Genomic DNA, 17836 nt, shown 5'->3' with positions numbered 1-17836 from the left:
ATCACTATTTTTTTGCTGAGAATTTCCCTGCACAGCAGGAAATGTAAACTTGTAGTGTATTCAAGGTTTAAAAAAGTATTCTAAAGTTAGTAATTTCCACTTTACATCTACATTTACATGTTAGTCATTTAGCAGACGGTGTTATCAAGAGCGACTTACAAGAGCAATTAGGCCTAGCTCAAGGGCACATCGACAGTTTTCACCTTTTACATTTCAGACTTGATTTTCCTTAATAGAAAATGTATCAAACCCCTACAAAAAAATGTATGTTCATCATAATCCACATCATAATTCACATTTCCTGTTGCTGAAGGATAACTTTCCTGCTGTAGCAAACTGCCCCAAATTAAGATCCTACATCTGTATATAGGTTACACAAAATGCCCATTCACAAAATGTCAATTGAAATCGAATTAGGTAGCTATATGAAGCGATTATTGCGCCGTTAAACCTTTGAGCATGGGGCATTGGAGTTGATAGAGGGATAGTGTTCATATTTCGGCTTGGAACATTGTTCATATTGAATTCACAAGCATTAGTGGGGAATCCTTCACCTGGAGGAGATAGCATCGTCTAGTCTCATTCTACTTTATTAGAATGTGTAATCTAATAGAAAAGACAGCGTTAGCCCACTTTCCAAACCTGGGATACACAGTATGAGGTAGGGTGTTAACGCGAGGATGCCGGTGAGCTGTGAAACCGCTAGATTACGCCGCTGATTAAAAACAAAAAAAGGGGTTGAGTTAATTTGGCGGGGGAGCTGACTCGGGAAACGTGTAAAACTTAGTCCGTGGACATTTGTTAGGTCAAGTACAAGTCCTTATCTGGTCAGCGATTCAGGCCGATTAAAGTCGATGAAATCATTTATTAATACAGCCGACACGGTCACTGTCACGAGCTGTGAGGGGTTTTATTTTACATTTTTCCACAGAGGTATGAGGACAAGCATGCTCAGAAGTAACCCATCCCAAGCTGTTGGGTTCAGAGAAAGGTTGGTATTTTTAAATTCTGCGGTGCGGCCCAGGGAAATACCCCGTGTTCATTAGACCACACCAAACGACATGAGGAACTAAAAATGGCCACCGCAACCGTGAGAGGAGCAACACATGGCCCATTTCAACGCGCTCGCTCCCCGAATACCTACTGATGACACCCCTTCACACCAGTTTGCGCCAGGCATTCCCTGGCCATCCATCCCTAGGGCCCATCTAAGAATCAGGACCCAAGTGTCCGGCCTGGAGCGTGAAGTCACGAGCTCTGCTGGTCAACTACTGCGTAGCAACCCAGTGGTGCCAAAAGCCCTGGTCTGTCCTAGAAAGCCAAAAAATGTACGGATGTTTTGGCCTCTAATATTAGTTTATTATGATCAAGTTCAATTCTGACGGCCGAACAAATCAAGATATTTAATTAAATAGTGATCCATTCGACTACTACATTTGTCATCACACAAGACCAGGTGCTGACACAGACCAATCACGGGCCGGCAGGCTACAAGGAGGCTCACGCTCGGCTGAGTTGACTCTCTCAGGCAGGATTAAAACGACTACATCGACCATGATCCTTCCCTAGTTACGGCCACTTTCACCATGATCCTAGCGATTTCTTGGTGCCATTCAGCCCCTTTCAGCAATATGGCACGCCTCAAATTCATATACTTCCGCTTCATGCGCCATTGGGAGTTTTCCATGGGAATACGTGGATGCCGCCAGCGCTATCACTATTACTGGTTTTAATGTTATGCTGAGGATGTTGGTCTACTTTTGGTCTCTGGGGTCCTATCAGATGTTTGCGGTCTTCATTGGAATGAGGAAGTATGCCCCAGCTAAATTTCGCTAACTACTGTAACTTGACAGTGTTTGGCAAAGACAGCTCAAATGTTAAGATACAGTATATGATATTGTCAAAACCGTTGTATTTGGGTAGAAGAAAAGCTGGATATTTTTATACTGTACCACGTGACATACAGTACCAGTCAAAAGTTTGGATACACCTACTCATTCCAGGGTTTTTTCTTTATTTTTACTATTTTCTACATTGTAGAATAATGGTGAAGACATCAAAACTATGAAATAACACATATGGAATCATGTAGTAACCTGTTGGCTGTTGGACCTGGACCTACCGAGAACCCGATTTGTGTACCGAACCCTGCTATCCTCGACCACGCCTGCGGCCTGGGCGGACCATGACAGAGAAACCAACATACAGTACCAGTCAAAAGTTTGGACACACCTACTAATTCAAGGGTTTTTCTAAATTTTTACTATTTTCTACATTGTAGAATAGTAGTGAAGACAACAAAACTATGAAATAACACATATGGAATCATGTAGTAACCAAAAAAGTGTTAAACGAATCAAAAATATATTTATATTTGAGATTCTTCAAAGTAGCCACCCTTTGCCTTGATGACAGCTTTGCACACTCTTGACATTCTCTCAACCAGTTTCATGAGTTAGTCATCTGGAATGCATTTCAATTAACAGTTGTGCCTTGTTAAAAGTTAATTTGTGGAATTTCTTTCCTTCTTAATACGTTTGAGCAAATCAGTTGTGTTGTGACAAGGTAGGGGTGGTATACAGAAGATAGCCCTATTTGGTAAAATACCAAGTCCATATTATGGCAAGAACAGCTCAAATAAGCAAAGATAAATGACAGTCCATCATTACTTTAAGACATGAAGGTCAGTCAATACGGAACATTTCAAGAACTTTGAACGCTTTCTTCAAGTGCAGTCGCAAAAACCATCAAGCGCTATGATGAAACTGGCTCTTATGAGGACCGCCACAGGAATGGAAGACCCAGAGTTACCTCTGCTGCAGAGGATAAGTTCATTAGAGTTACTAGCCTCAGAAATTGCAGCCCAAATAAATGTTTCACATAGTTCAAGTAACAGACACATCTCAACATCAACTGTTCAAAGGAGACTGTGTGAATCAGGCCTTCATGGTCAAATTGCTGCAAAGAAACCACTACTAAAGGACACCAATAATAAGAAGAGACTTGCTTGGACCAAGAAACACAAGCAATGGACATTAGACCGGTGGTAATCTGTCCTTTGGTCTGATGAGTCCAAATTTGAGAATGTTGGTTCTAACCGCCGTGTCTTGTGAGACGCAGAGGAGGTGAACGGATGATTCCACATTTGTGGTTCCCACCATTAAGCATGGAGGAGGAGGTGTGATGGTGTGGGGGTGCTTTGCAGGTGACAGTGATTTATTTAGAATTCAAGGCACACTTAACCAGCATGGCTACCACATCAATCTGCAGCGATACGCCATCCCATCTGGTTTGGACTTAGTGGGACTATGACCCAACACACCTCCAGGCTGTGTAAGGGCTATTTGACCAATAAGGAGAGTGATGGAGTGCTGCATCAGATGACCTGGCCTCCACAATCACCCGACCTCAACCCAATTGAGATGGTTTGGGATAAGTTGGACCACAGAGTGAAGGAAAAGCAGCCAACAAGTGCTCAGCATATGTGGAAACTCCTTCAAGACTGTTGGAAAAGCATTCCAGGTGAAGCTGGTTGAGAGAATGCCAAGAGTGTGCAAAGCTGTTATCAAGGCAAAGGGTGGCTATTTGAAGAATCAAAAATATAAAATATATTTTGATTTGTTTAACACTTTTTTGATTACTACATGATTCCATATGTGTTATTTCATAGTTTTGATGTATTCACTATTATTCTACAATGTAGAAAATAGTAAAAATAAAGAAAAACCCTGGAACGAGTAGGTGTGTCCAAACTTTTGACTGGTACTGTACATGTAGCCCCCCCACCACAATTGCTAGAAAAACATTTTAGCATTCCCCATCTTGACAGCAGAGTTCATTTCGTGCAATTCTACACATTTTGCCATGGAGCAGAGAGGAAAATTAGCTATTTTACAGCTAATTTCCTGTAATTCTACACATTTTGCCACAGGGTGGATTGAAATTGCATCCATTTTTAATATGATACAGTATCTGAGTGAGACTGAATAAGAAAATCAATGGGGGCCCCCTGGCCGGTAATTCGACCATGATTACTAAGTTTAGATAGCTAGCCGCTAGACTAACTTACCAATCTAAAATACTTTAGCTGACATGGCTAACTGAGTGACTGTCAGTGACTGACATAACAAGAGGAAAACTGCTGATGCACAACCACATTTTTGTAATTGCACCTTGTGAATTCTACTATTTTAACGCGCAACAGAAATCCCCCCAAAAAAAAATAAAATAATAATCCTAACAATATATAATCCCCGATGTAGGCGTACCATTTTGAAGATTGGGAAGCAATCTACATTGAACCACAATTACTTTACAAGGCTCTTGGTTGATTAAGTTTTCATGTACTAACTAGACAGCTGTATATAGTTTCTATAAGGATATCAAACTGACAGGAAATGAATAACTAAACATTTAGTCATGCTGCTGGTGTGAACGGCAAACATCTCAGTCATGCTGCTGATGTGAACGCCAAACATCTCAGTCATGCTGCTGGTGTGAACGCCAAATGGTGGCTGCGGCACCAGAGAGTGCAAAATGTTCACAGAGTTCTCAAGCCAGAAGGGGAGGAGATATGTCTTTGCCAAGAGGATGAGGGAGGGGGAGGATGGGGGAGAAGGGGGGAGGTGACTATTAATAGTCAGTGAAGTCAGGATTCAGACGATGTTTTTTGCCTCACTGCCTTCAGGACCACATCTTGCCAATAATTATTTTAAAGAAATATGTGGAGCAGCCAACCTTGTGGCGGACACCTTATTCTCCCGACTACTCTGTGGGTTAGAGCGAAGACACCTGCTGCAAAACAAATGTGCAAACACAAAGAAAAGAACATTCCGGCAGGCGTTTTGTTTTGCTTGAATGAGAGAAAAGAAAGATGGCATGAGAGAGCCGGGAGAGCCGAGCTCAGGTCGCTTGACGATAGAGCATTCCTGAAATGATGCACACAGCATAGCAAACACCTAGGAGTCTCACACATTGCATGGTTACAACCACAGAGAATGGGCGTCGGATGTCACTTCCCCTTCGCAACATGCAATGTAGCTAGTAGCTACATCTTGAATATACTTACAAATTTAAATGTAAGCCCAGGTGTGAATCCCAACTTCCACTTAAGTCTAGTAATGCGTTGATGTCAATGGGAAACTAAGTGAAAATTCAACTTAAATGGAAGATAGGATGAGCCCCATAGAGAAGGAATGCTTCCCATCATGCAATGTTGCTAGTAGCTAATAGCTATGTTTGAAATACGTTTACAAATTGGAGTTTAGATACTTTAATTTGTTAAATTTATGGTCAAATAGTGCCGTCGTGTCCGCAGAGATTATGCATGGCATCATGCTGGCTAATTGCATATTTGTGGAACGCTCACATCACAAGCCGAGAGAAGAAAGCTAAGGTGTTTTCCACGCTTCTAACACACTGACAGGCAGCAGATTCTGTGGTTCAATTCAATTTCCTCCTCCATTCCTTTGATGGATAAAAATACCACCACCGTCACCACATTTAGAAGGAGGCCGCAGCATATTTTTCTGTGTCTGACAAATAATTGCTACAAGTGCTTAGGTATGAACAGATTGATATTTGACAAAGTATTTGATCCTTCCTATCAAAGATCAGACGGTCTACTTTGAATTGAAACACAATCTATTGATTTCTCCCTTTCAGAATCCATGTATTTCTTTATGACCTTCCCTTCCTTGTCTCTTTTACCTCATTATCACTAACAGATCAAACTACATGATTATGTTTCTATTGAATGGATAGTGTTTTTTGCATATCCTAACTCCCCCGGAGACCCCTCAGAGTGTAGGGTCACGACCAGTGTATCGGTTAAACTGTATCAGCTTACCCATTTTGTCACTTACTCATTGGCTTCCATTACCAATTAAAAGTCCTCTCCTAATCTAAGCTACTTTGTACTTCGAGAGGGAAACCGACTAAACAGTCTCGGGGACAACTGCACTGAAGATCGGAATCCTCTTGGATTTCTTTCCGAAATCTGGGATCAAAGCAGTAAGAGAGTTAATTTGGGACTTTCCAGTTCGACAGAGAGAGAGAAAGGAGAACGAGAGAGCGAGAGAGAGGAGAGAGAGAGAGAGAGAGAGAGAGAGAGAGAGAGAACGAGAGAGAGAGAGAACGAGAGAGAGAGAGAACGAGAGAGAGAGAGAGAGAGAGAGAGAGAGAGAGATGGAATAGGATGCAATTGAGACTTTGAGATATTTTATATAATTTATTTTTTAAATCACAGTCCGTCTGTGTAATTTGTCTAGTGTTGGTTTGAATCATTGCAGCTCTTTGTCATAATTTGAGTCTAATCCGAGAGCTTGTTATGACTAAACAACTAGGACGCGAGGGCTAAGAGAAACTTGTAGCTTTGCCAGTGATCTATTCTCATCCTGACAGTGAGTTAAACCTGAGGCACATTCGGATGTGTATGCAATCATCGGAGATATACTACAGATGCTTAACAAGGTAAATGCATCTCTGTTTATGGTGGCACTTGGTTAAAGTAAAGTAACGCCGCCTGTGATTTAAACCACCCAATCACATAACATGTCAGTGTAGTACCAATGGAGCTGGCCTATAATAAATCTCCAAGTCTGCTCTCACTTTCTCTCTCTCCCTCTCAGTTCTCGCTTCTGTCCCTTCTCTCTCTCTCTCTCTCTTTCCCTCTTTCTTTCTCTCCACTCTCTCTTTCCCTTTCTCTCACTCTCTCTCTCTCTGACTCTTTCCACTCACTCCCTCTCCCATCTCTCCTCTCTCTCTCTCAGTTCTGGGGACAGGGAGTTTTAAATTCTGGGCAGACCCATTCCAGTTCTCCATTCTTTGTGAGCAGTCACCCAGACCGATCATTGAACTCTTGCAGGGCTGGAGACAGCCAGAACCCAATAGCACCGCCAATCTAATCTCCGGGGCCGGCCCCAAAACTGCAGTGGTGTAATCTGTAATCCATGACGACTGGCCTCCCTCCGTCTCTCGAAGTTTAAATCAGCCCTGTGGCGGCATGATGGAGTTCTGATTGAGGTCTCGAGTGATTGGACTCATGTGGTACGCTTGGTCGGGGGCATTTGAAGGTGTTAGCGAACACTCTGGTTTTCCTCCTATGGCATTGATTTATCACAACGGCTGAGACGGATGGCTGGTGGAAAACGATATGGTTTCCTTCAAAAACAGTTGGTGGGTAAAAGTAGCTTTTGCCGAGATGGGGGACAACTCTCCGAGGTGAAGTCGACGTTTTCTCGAACTTGACATGGAATGTGTGAGACTCCTGATGGGTATTTTGAAACAGTGTTAGAGAACACCGCCAGATAACACACTGCTGTTTAATGAACAGAAACAAGGTCCTGTCAAAGGTATCTACTCACCCAAAGGACTTTAACATGTCAATCAAACATCAAGCGTAAACAAGGCTTCCTCCACTAATCCTTGTCACTGTAGATCTTGTCTATTTCTCAATTGTCTAGTAACTCTGTCCACTCCTCGCCTCGCCTCCTGTCTTCTCCTTCATTGCACTGATCTGAAATAACTGACCAGGTGAAAGACAGCCTTATGATTGGCTTGATTCCACCATATTGTTTTCACCTGTCAATTAATTTCCAATCAATGCAGAGGATGGCGCTAAACCCAAACAGAATAAAAATATATTTTGTCTGATCAATGATGTCATTTTCTATCTACTCTAGAAACTGAGCTAACTTCCTCTTCCTGTTTGATCCAACATGGACAGCTGGGAGGACCTGAGCCAAGCCCAAAATGACCAGGAAGCAACACTTATTGAGTACAGTGATTCCTGCCAACACAACAGCAGAGCTCTTAGCTATCTAGCCTAGCGACATGTTGGGGCCTTGGCTGTCGCAAATAATAGCAACCGCAAATGCTTCCCATTCTGCTACTTTGTCTTGAGCCTCGTCTCTTGAGGTCCCTCAAGCACAGTCTTGGTCTGGCTCTCAGTCTGAGTAGCTATGTCATTACCATAACTTGTTTTTCTCAAGCTAGGGTATATGTGAGAATGCAATTACCATATTCTGTTTTTCTTTTCACCTCAAATGAGGAGCGAGGGATAAAGAGGAGAGTCAGCTGGCGTTGAGGCAGAATGTTCATCTGACACGATAAGTGGACCTACAGGCACTAAGGTTACTCAACTCAACACTAACGCGCTCACCTAGTGGAGAAGGAAAGGGCACTAGGTCGACCGCTGTAACAGAGCGTCTGAAAGGAGGGCCTGATGCCAAACCTAAACCAAGTGAAGGTTACTGAGCTCAACACCCTCACCTAGGGGAGAAGGAAAGGGCACTAGGCGGGCCACCATTACAGTAGCCTGGTCCCAGGTCAGTATGTACTGTCTTGCTAGCTTCTCTGGTCATTGTAGGACAACACAAACAGATCTGGGACCAGGCTACCATAACAGGGCCCAGTGCCAAACGGAAACAATAGACCTTGAAGTGAAGTAAATACCTTTGGACAGGGACCAGCAGTGTTCCATTTGAGTTTTTGTCTAAAAAAAATACAACATGAACAAACACCAAAAAATCTAGCATGATTATAGCATGAGTCATGACAAGTGATTAGCAAAAAAACAACAACAACAAAACAGCTCAACAAAATACATGAGGTGAAAGGTTATGAAGGTGATATGAAGTATTATAACTATGACATGAAGCATTATACCCCCCCACCCCCAAGGCTTCTAGGTTAGTAGATTGACAGAGGCGGAGCCAACATGCAGCCCAGTCTCTCTCACTCAGTCTACTCTCTACATGTTGTGCGTGAGTAAGCCCGTTGTGTCACCCATCACACTTCCGCAGCCGAAGCAACAGCTGTATCATCATGTGTGCACCAAGCCATGCAGTGTATCTCCCATTTGTCAGGCTGCTCGACACGTTCAGCGCTCCCTATTAATATCATTCACACATCTCTGCAGGATATAATTACACAGTATGGCAGCAGCCAATGCTTCTCTGTTTCCATAAGAGTCAATATTTGACCATAGGGCTAGATATTTTATTAAGGGTCAATATAATGTCAGATGGTGGTATAATGTAATACTGTAGCACTGTTAATTCTAGTAAAACGAGGTATATTGAGGCTAAAGTAGGCTCATTCTAGTAAAACGATATATATTTACAGTAGGGGCATCCTCTGAATCCATGACTGGGTTTACTCAAAATGTCACCAAATTGATTCCCTACACACCTGCATTTACATATAAATGACATTTACTAAATATACTGTACATTCACGGCAATCATTTACAATTATCTGTTTATATGGCTACAGGCTTATAATGGGAATCTGCTCATTAGAGCCTTATTCTCGGCTAGAATATATTTCCCCAACACAGAAAAACTCAACAGCAGCAGTGAAAATGTCAGTGTGTTTTTCCAGAACGCGGTACAGAAAGAATCAATATTTCCCCAAAGAATGTCCTGCTTTCACACTTTGTGTGTGTATGTCCACGTATGTGCCTATGAACGAGTGTGTGTGCGTGTACTCGTTGGGGAGAGTGTGTTCCAGAGCCCTTAGTTACTATATGTCTTCTACACTGGTGTTTAATCCTCTTTCTACACCCCAATTGTGGTTAGACCCCAGCAACTACACCCTGGTAACCCACGGCAACCCCTGTCGGTAACCCTGGTTGCCCCCGGTAACCCTAACCCAGCAGCGGGCACGGTAGAGTTGGCACTACTCACGTTGGCAGTGACCCCAGGAGCGCCGGGTCCATCCCCAGCAGCAGTCGATGCGGGCGCCGTAGCGACACAGCCCATTGGATGAGGCCATCTGCCGAGGCCACCTGTCAGGAGACAGCTCTATCAGTTCACAGCCAATTAAAATGGCCGAAGTTAAAAGCCAGCGGGGTCTGTTGGTTCTTGCCCACTCACCATGCCGAGAGAGAGAGAGAGAGAGAGAGAGAGAGAGAGAGAGAGAGAGAGAGAGAGAGAGAGAGCGAGAGAGCAGTCTCATTCAAAACAAAGCCCAAGGCACTGACTGACAGACAGACTGAATATGTGTTTGTTCATTCTTTACCCAGCACATAATTAAATGTTACTTGTTTTCCAAATGCTAAGCTACTCCCATGTCCCTCAGAATGTGTAAGGAAGGCAAACAAACTTATCTGTGAGCGAGCTGGCACAAAAACACAGGGCGTTTATTTTCCATTGTCATCAACAAAACACATTTCCCAATCAGCATGTTGGCATTTATTGCCCAGGGAGCCATGTTGGTTGGTGTGATGTCAGAGCTGAAGCCTTATGGGTGAGACTACAGAAGAACAGGATCCAATGTAACTAATATGACAAGCTTCTCTCCACATCAGTGATCACTGACACTTTAATTTGTGGGGGCCAGGCAAAGACTCCCATAGCACAGAGTGAAGGGGTGTGTGTGTGTGTGTGTGTGTCAAGACTTTGTGTGTGTGCGTGTGTGTGTGCGTGCGTGCGCACGTGTGTGTGTAGAGATTAAACTGTGGTGAGTTATCATTGTGACGTTTATAATGTGATCACCCATCTTCAGACTGGGGTGTATTCAGTGATGTGAAATGTTCTGAACATCGCAGGTAGAAATAGAATGAATAGAGCTGACACGATGGCATGACAGACGGTCATATCTGCTCTGCACAACACAGTTCTATCTGAACGTCACAGTTGAACAAGCCCCTGCTCTGAGCGCCAATACCAAATAACGTAGAAGCGTCATGAGCATGGACTGTCTGTGTTCCAACGCCCAAATGAAACATTATCAGAAGCAGAATGTCAGAGCGTCATTTGCAATTAAAGAAAGTGGAGAATGGAAATGCCATCTTTCAGATATAGGAAAGAGAAAAAGAGGCTAGTGCCGTTTTCATCCTGGCAATGGGCTTGGCTGTGTTCTGTGACGTTAGCTAAATGAATCAGAGACAGTAGAAATAGAACGAATTGAGCTGGTATAATTATAAATTCTACATGACACAGAATCCTATCTGTTCTAGACAATTCATTTCTATCTGAACGTTTTGTAACGAGAGAGAGAGGGAGGGAGGGAGGGAGGGAATCAGGAGCCCTGAACACAGTCCGATAGGAGACACATTGGGAATGTTAAGGAGAGAAATTGGGAGAGGAGAGGAGAGGAGAGGAGAGGAGAGGAGAGGGAGAGGAGGGAGGGGGAGAGGGAGGGGGGGGAGAGGAAGAGGAGAGGAGAGGAGAGGAGAGGGATAAGAGAAGGAATTGATTGGCAGACATGATTGTGGACTGTGGGCCGAGTGTTACCGCACACACACAGCAGGCCCACTGACCAGATGGATCCACAGGTCACACACGCACACGCACACGCACACGCACACGCACACGCACACGCACACGCACACGCACACGCACACGCACACACACACACACACACACACACACACACACACACACACACACACACACACACACACACACACACACACACACACACACACACACACACACACACACACACAGAGCACCTGGTCAGATACAGGGTAGAGTCCCATTGCCACACAGCCTGCACTGAAAACACATAAACCCTCTGCCGATGGCTAATAGCATGCCTCGCTAATAAATATCAATATTGAACGTGGATCAAGGGGTGAAAAACATCATTAAAATGGCTACAGCATGATTAGCATGATGAGCAGGCTAATTAACACACATAATAACGAGGAGGAAGATTTGCTGGTCCATCATGGAGTTACTAATTTAAACATAACTCCTTGGCTGTTATTTTCAGGAACATTTTGATCCACTAATAGGGCCTAAAAGTGATATGATATTGCGGACGTAGACTCATCAACTGAGTGGGAGGATGATAATTGGTGCCTGAAGCGTTTTAGCAACACAAAAAAAGTGGTAGTGCAGTCGACCCCGCGGCGGGCGGGCAGGGCGCACCGGCCAACGAACGGGTGATGATGCAAATGAACTTTGAGCGGCACCTCAAAGAGACGTGGATGCCATGCCAGTGGAACTGGAGGTGAGGTGGGAGGAGGGAGACACAGAGAGAGAGAGAGAGAGAGAGAGAGAGAGAGAGAGAGAGAGAGAGGAAGAGAGAGAGAGAGAGAGAGAGAGAGAGAGAGAGAGAGGCAGAGAGAGACAGAGAGAGAGAGAGAGAGAGAGAGAGAGAGAGAGAGAGAGAGAGAGACAGACAGACTGACAGAGAGAGAGAGAGAGAGAGAGAGACAGCGAGAGAGAGCAAGAGCAAAAGAGAGAGAAACAGAGAGAGAGACAGACAGAGAGCAAGAGCGAGAGACAGAGGGAGAGAGAAAGCTGTCTCTCTCTCTCTCTCTCTCTCCCCCTCCATCTCTACCACTCTCTCCCTCCATCTCTTTCTCTCCCTCCCTCCATCTCTACCACTCTCTCCCTCCATCTCTTTTCTCTTCCTCCGTCCGTCCGTCATAAAACTGAGCGTAGCCCTCGGCTGTTGGAACACGGTGGAATCATGCACACAACTGTGCTGTTATAACACGATTTATCAAAGTAGAACTGAATTATGACTAGGTCAGTTATACACTACGGAACGTTGGAGTGATGTCCCATCAAATTCTTCATGTAAAATTCATATTGTGTTATTACTGTAATCATTCTGAACACCATGTGCTGTAGCATAATTGTGTTGATGGCAGATCAGATAGACATGGATAAAAGGATGAAGACATACATATGTATGACCTTCTGCGTATGAATAATGAATAATAATCCTTAATTATAATAATATAATATGCCATTTAGCAGACGCTTTTATCCAAAGTGACTTACAGTCATGTGTGCATAAATTTTTACGTATGGGTGGTCCCGGGGATCGAACCCACTACCCTGGCGTTACAAGCGCCGTGCTCTACCAATTGAGCTACAGAGGTAAGCGGTAAGCTGTGAAGGAACTGAAGCACATAATGACATTCCTTTGGTGCCTTGTCGGGAACACAAACCATTAGACAGGGTCTTCACAACAGACCGCTGGGGGAAAGGAAACATGCTAGTCCATCATCTAGCCCAGTGTGTGTGTATGATAGGCCAATCATCTAGCCCAGTGTGTGTGTATGATAGGCCAATCATCTAGCCCAGTGTGTGTGTATGATAGGCCAATCATCTAGCCCAGTGTGTGTGTATGATAGGCCAATCTCTGCCAATCTCTGCTGTTTGAGAATGAATAGGATGACATGTTGCTCATATAGCAGCACCCGGCCCTTAAGTGGCACTAAGAGACACCATTATATTGCATGATTATAATCAGTGTCTTGACAGTGTCCCTCAGAATGATGAGAGTAATAATTATAATCCATCTATGGCGGCAATGTTGCCTGACAGTGACACACTCTCTCTCACACACACACACACACACACACAACCTTTGCATACATATTTAATCTACAGTGGGGGAAAAAAGTATTTAGTCAGCCACCAATTGCGCAAGTTCTCCCACTTAAAAAGATGAGAGAGGCCTGTAATTTTCATCATAGGTACACGTCTACTATGACAGACAAATTGAGAAAAAAAAATCCAGAAAATCACATTGTAGGATTTTTAATGAATTTATTTGCAAATTATGGTGGAAAATAAGTATTTTAAGTATTTGGTCACCTACAAACAAGCAAGATTTCTGGCTCTCACAGACCTGTAACTTCTTCTTTAAGAGGCTCCTCTGTCCTCCACTCGTTACCTGTATTAATGGCACCTGTTTTAACTTGTTATCAGTATAAAAGACACCTGTCCACAACCTCAAACAGTCACACTCCAAACTCCACTATGGCCAAGACCAAAGAGCTGTCAAAGGACACCAGAAACAAAATTGTAGACCTGCACCAGGCTGGGAAGACTGAATCTGCAATAGGTAAGCAGCTTGGTTTGAAGAAATCAACTGTGGGAGCAATTAATAGGAAATGGAAGACATACAAGACCACTGATAATCTCCTCGATCTGGGGCTCCACGCAAGATCTCACCCCGTGGGGTCAAAATGATCACAAGAACGGTGAGCAAAAATCCCAGAACCACACGGGGGACCTAGTGAATGACCTGCAGAGAGCTGGGACCAAAGTAACAAAGCCTACCATCAGTAACACACTATGCCGCCAGGGACTCAAATCCTGCAGTGCCAGACGTGTCCCCCTGCTTAAGCTCAGTACATGTCCAGGCCCGTCTGAAGTTTGCTAGAGTGCATTTGGATGATCCAGAAGAGGATTGGGAGAATGTCATATGGTCAGATGAAACCAAAATAGAACTTTTTGGTAAAAACTCAACTCGGTCGTGTTTGGAGGACAAAGAATGCTGAGTTGCATCCAAAGAACACCATACCTACTGTGAAGCATGGGGGTGGAAACATCATGCTTTGGGGCTGTTTTTCTGCAAAGGGACTAGACGACTGATCCGTGTAAAGGAAAGAATGAATGGGGCCATGTATCGTGAGATTTTGAGTGAAAACCTCCTTCCATCAGCAAGGGCATTGAAGATGAAACGTGGCTGGGTCTTTCAGCATGACAATGATCCCAAACACACCGCCCGGGCAACGAAGGAGTGGCTTCGTAAGAAGCATTTCAAGGTCCTGGAGTGGCCTAGCCAGTCTCCAGATCTCAACACCATAGAAAATCTTTGGAGGGAGTTGGAAAGTCTGTGTTGCCCAGTGACAGCCCCAAAACATCACTGCTCTAGAGGAGATCTGCATGGAGGAATGGGCCAAAATACCAGCAACAGTGTGTGAAAACCTTGTGAAGACTTACAGAAAACGTTTGACCTGTGTCATTGCCAACAAAGGGTATATAACAAAGTACTAAAACACTTTTGTTATTGATCAAATACTTATTTTCCACCATAATTTGCAAATAAATTCATTAAAAAAACCTACAATGTGATTTTTCTGGATTTTTTTTTCTCATTTTGTCCGTCATAGTTGACGTGTACCTATGATTAAAATTACAGGCCTCTCATCTTTTTAAGTGGGAGAACTTGCACAATTGGTGGCTGACTAAATACTTTTTTTCCCCCACTGTAAATGCCTGTGGACAAGTAGCACACTCATGTTAAAGAGAGCATCGCTTCATAAATGTTCATGAAAGTGGATCGCTTTTTATTCTGAAAACTACTAGTTCCACACACTTCTATAAGCACCGGTTGACAAGTAGCCTTGTTCACTAGTCCTGCTGAATTACCTCTATCAATGTCCAGGAAAGTGGCTTGCTTTCTCTGTATAGACTTATTCAAGTATATTAACATCAACCCTGGGGGCTAAAATAAGGTCTGTCTATTTTTGAAGGTCTAATGTTGTTACAATATACTAAGGATGTTTGGAAGGAGAGTGAGGACATGGTTTGGAGCAGTAGCTTGGAGAGAGGAGGATTGGAATGTATTGGCTGTGTCTGGAGCAAAGCAATGTAGTGACATCATCATAGAGGCAATAGCCTCCATGAGTAGTGGCTATTTAAAGAGGGAATCTGTATTTTTTCCTACTAGGATAAGATATCTCATCCTAGCTGTTCAATGGTCTGATTAATGGTCTGACACACAAACTCAGGATTGTGGCTTTAAAAAAAAGTTGACTAGTCCTTTAAAGTTTAGCTGATTGTGTAGTCTTTCATCTAGGGAAAGTGTTGTGACCTTACCTCAGATAGGCCACTTCCTGATTACACTACATAATCACTTATAGACCACATCACAAGAAGATTAGCCTAGCGCCATTTTTCATCCTCGGACTAAACATTACTGACAACAATGCTGATGAGTAATGAAAACCCCTCAACAGGGAAATACAGGTATAGTTGATCTGTAATTAATCAGGCTTGTTTTGAGCCAATTTACCACTAGGACAAAACCACCTTGCTGTGGCTGGCCAGTGAGCGGTGACGCCCCCCTCAGGTGCTAGCTTAGCCCATTAGCGCTCTCCTCCCAACAGCTAGTCCAGATAATAAATGACTTTCCTCCACAGTGTTCTCACGGGACCCTCTCCAAATTAATTTAGATTGAAGTCAGCAGGTCAGGTTTATAACCGGGGAAATAGGCCAATAATGACCCGCGTGACAAGCCACGCTCCATCAGCGGGTGACACTAATTACGTATGCTGCTCGGTTAATGTAAATTATCATTATGGGTTGGGCAGGGAAGGGCATCATGGTGAAATATCAGCACAACTCACCAGACTGGGACCGATGCCCTGTCACAACACACTAACATTACCTAATATTAGTCACTGTGACCAAGAACCTGGAGTAAACATCCACAAACACACACTATCACATCTTCACACACACACATGCCCCAACCCGTGTTTAATGATAGAGAGGTAGGAAAGTTCAGCCCTATCAATCTCTAAGAAATATTCTATTGACTCTGAAACCTTATTTGTGTAAGGTATCAGTGAGGTATGGATTGTTCTTAGGGCTCAGTCTGTCTGATAAATGGGGGTGAAAAAAACAAATTAAAATGCTTGACTGCGTTCACTATTGGAGTAATATAATGTCTTAGAAATACTCTCCAACTCTATTTGTCTCACTCTATTGCTATTTGTAAGGAGTCCAATCCAATTATAGTATGAGACCTGAAACTCCCTCCTATGGAGATACAGAATAAAGGTTGTCTTCAATGCACCATAGGACCAGCACTCAGATTGAGGATCCAATCCAAAATGCCACCCTATTCCCTATATAGTGCACTACTTTCAACCATGGCCCATTGGGAACTCCACAGGGAATAGGATCCCATATAGGATGCACCCTAGCCTTCAGTTCCTCACTTGTGTGGCCAGTCTACTGTATCACTCTCCCAAAGGAAACAGTCTTTATGATGATGAATACTGCAAGGCAAGTGCATTGGAGCCAGTCCAGTGAAAGTGAACCTGCCTTATTAATAAACAAGCTTGAAAAGGTATCCTGAAGGAATACATATCTGGAATTCCTAGAGGGCTTACTGTGTATATAGGTAGAAAAAGTATCTAAGTCAAATTATATACAATGACCTAAAATTGAATTTATGAGTATATAATGATGTTTTTATTACTGCTTATTAAGAGCTTTATAACATTCATTTTAAAGAAAACATTTCAGATGCACCAGATAAGGTAGATGTAGATTTCAATCTCAGGAACATTCTTTAGATTGGACACGTTTCTCCTCTTCAAATACTTCACCGGATTCGTGTTTGGACATGAACCACCAGGCAAGGTAGGTGCTGTCAGCATGATATCAGCTCATTGAGAGGGAAATCCAAGCAACTGACTTTGCCAAGAAAGTAGGGTACTGGCTACTCGGGTTTTACAAATGTAGGCCTAAACACCGCAACACTGTGTATTACCAAAGATGGTTAAGAAACTCTGTGGTATTCGGCATACGTACTAACATAGACCTAGTAGATCCGCATAAAGAATGCCAAACAAAAAGCAACAGCAAAAACATTACAAATAGTACTGTTATAAAAACAAAAATCTAAAAAATATATATATAAAAGTACACCATTCATTCAAGATAAACAATTCTGTTAATAATTGTAATGAAAATGAGAAGAAGAAAAACAACGGATTACACTGGTATAGGTCTATTCCTTCCACAGTGCGTCAAGTGCGACTACAGCCCGAATAATTTCAGCACATAAGATACGTTTCAGTCTATGCATTGCAAACTCACATTTTCACTATGTGGAGGTCGCGTTCATAGAATTAGGAATGAATAGCATCTCTGTGGTGATATTAACCTCTTTAGAAACTCGCTCAGAGTTTGAGTGCAACACCTTCTCCACAGTCCACAATCACCAACGCAATTTGAACACTTCTAAAAACAACATCATTGATCGAATGGAAAACTGTACCAAAAGAATATGCATTGTAGCCTATTGAACAAGATGTGTAGATGTGTGCTCTTACCTGCTG

General features: G+C 43.2%; 1 pseudogene; it reads right to left on the bottom strand.

Annotated features, from left to right (window-relative positions):
- LOC121557048 overlaps window positions 1-9812 on the bottom strand; it is a 47098-nt pseudogene extending 37286 nt beyond the window's left edge.
- Window positions 9813-17836: the final 8024 nt, after the last annotated feature.

The sequence above is a fragment of the Coregonus clupeaformis genome, unplaced genomic scaffold, assembly GCF_020615455.1.
Source record: "Coregonus clupeaformis isolate EN_2021a unplaced genomic scaffold, ASM2061545v1 scaf0311, whole genome shotgun sequence".
NCBI classification, from domain to species: Eukaryota; Metazoa; Chordata; class Actinopteri; order Salmoniformes; family Salmonidae; genus Coregonus; species Coregonus clupeaformis.
Note: the sequence above shows the minus strand (reverse complement) of the source record. Positions and strands in the feature narration are given on the sequence as shown.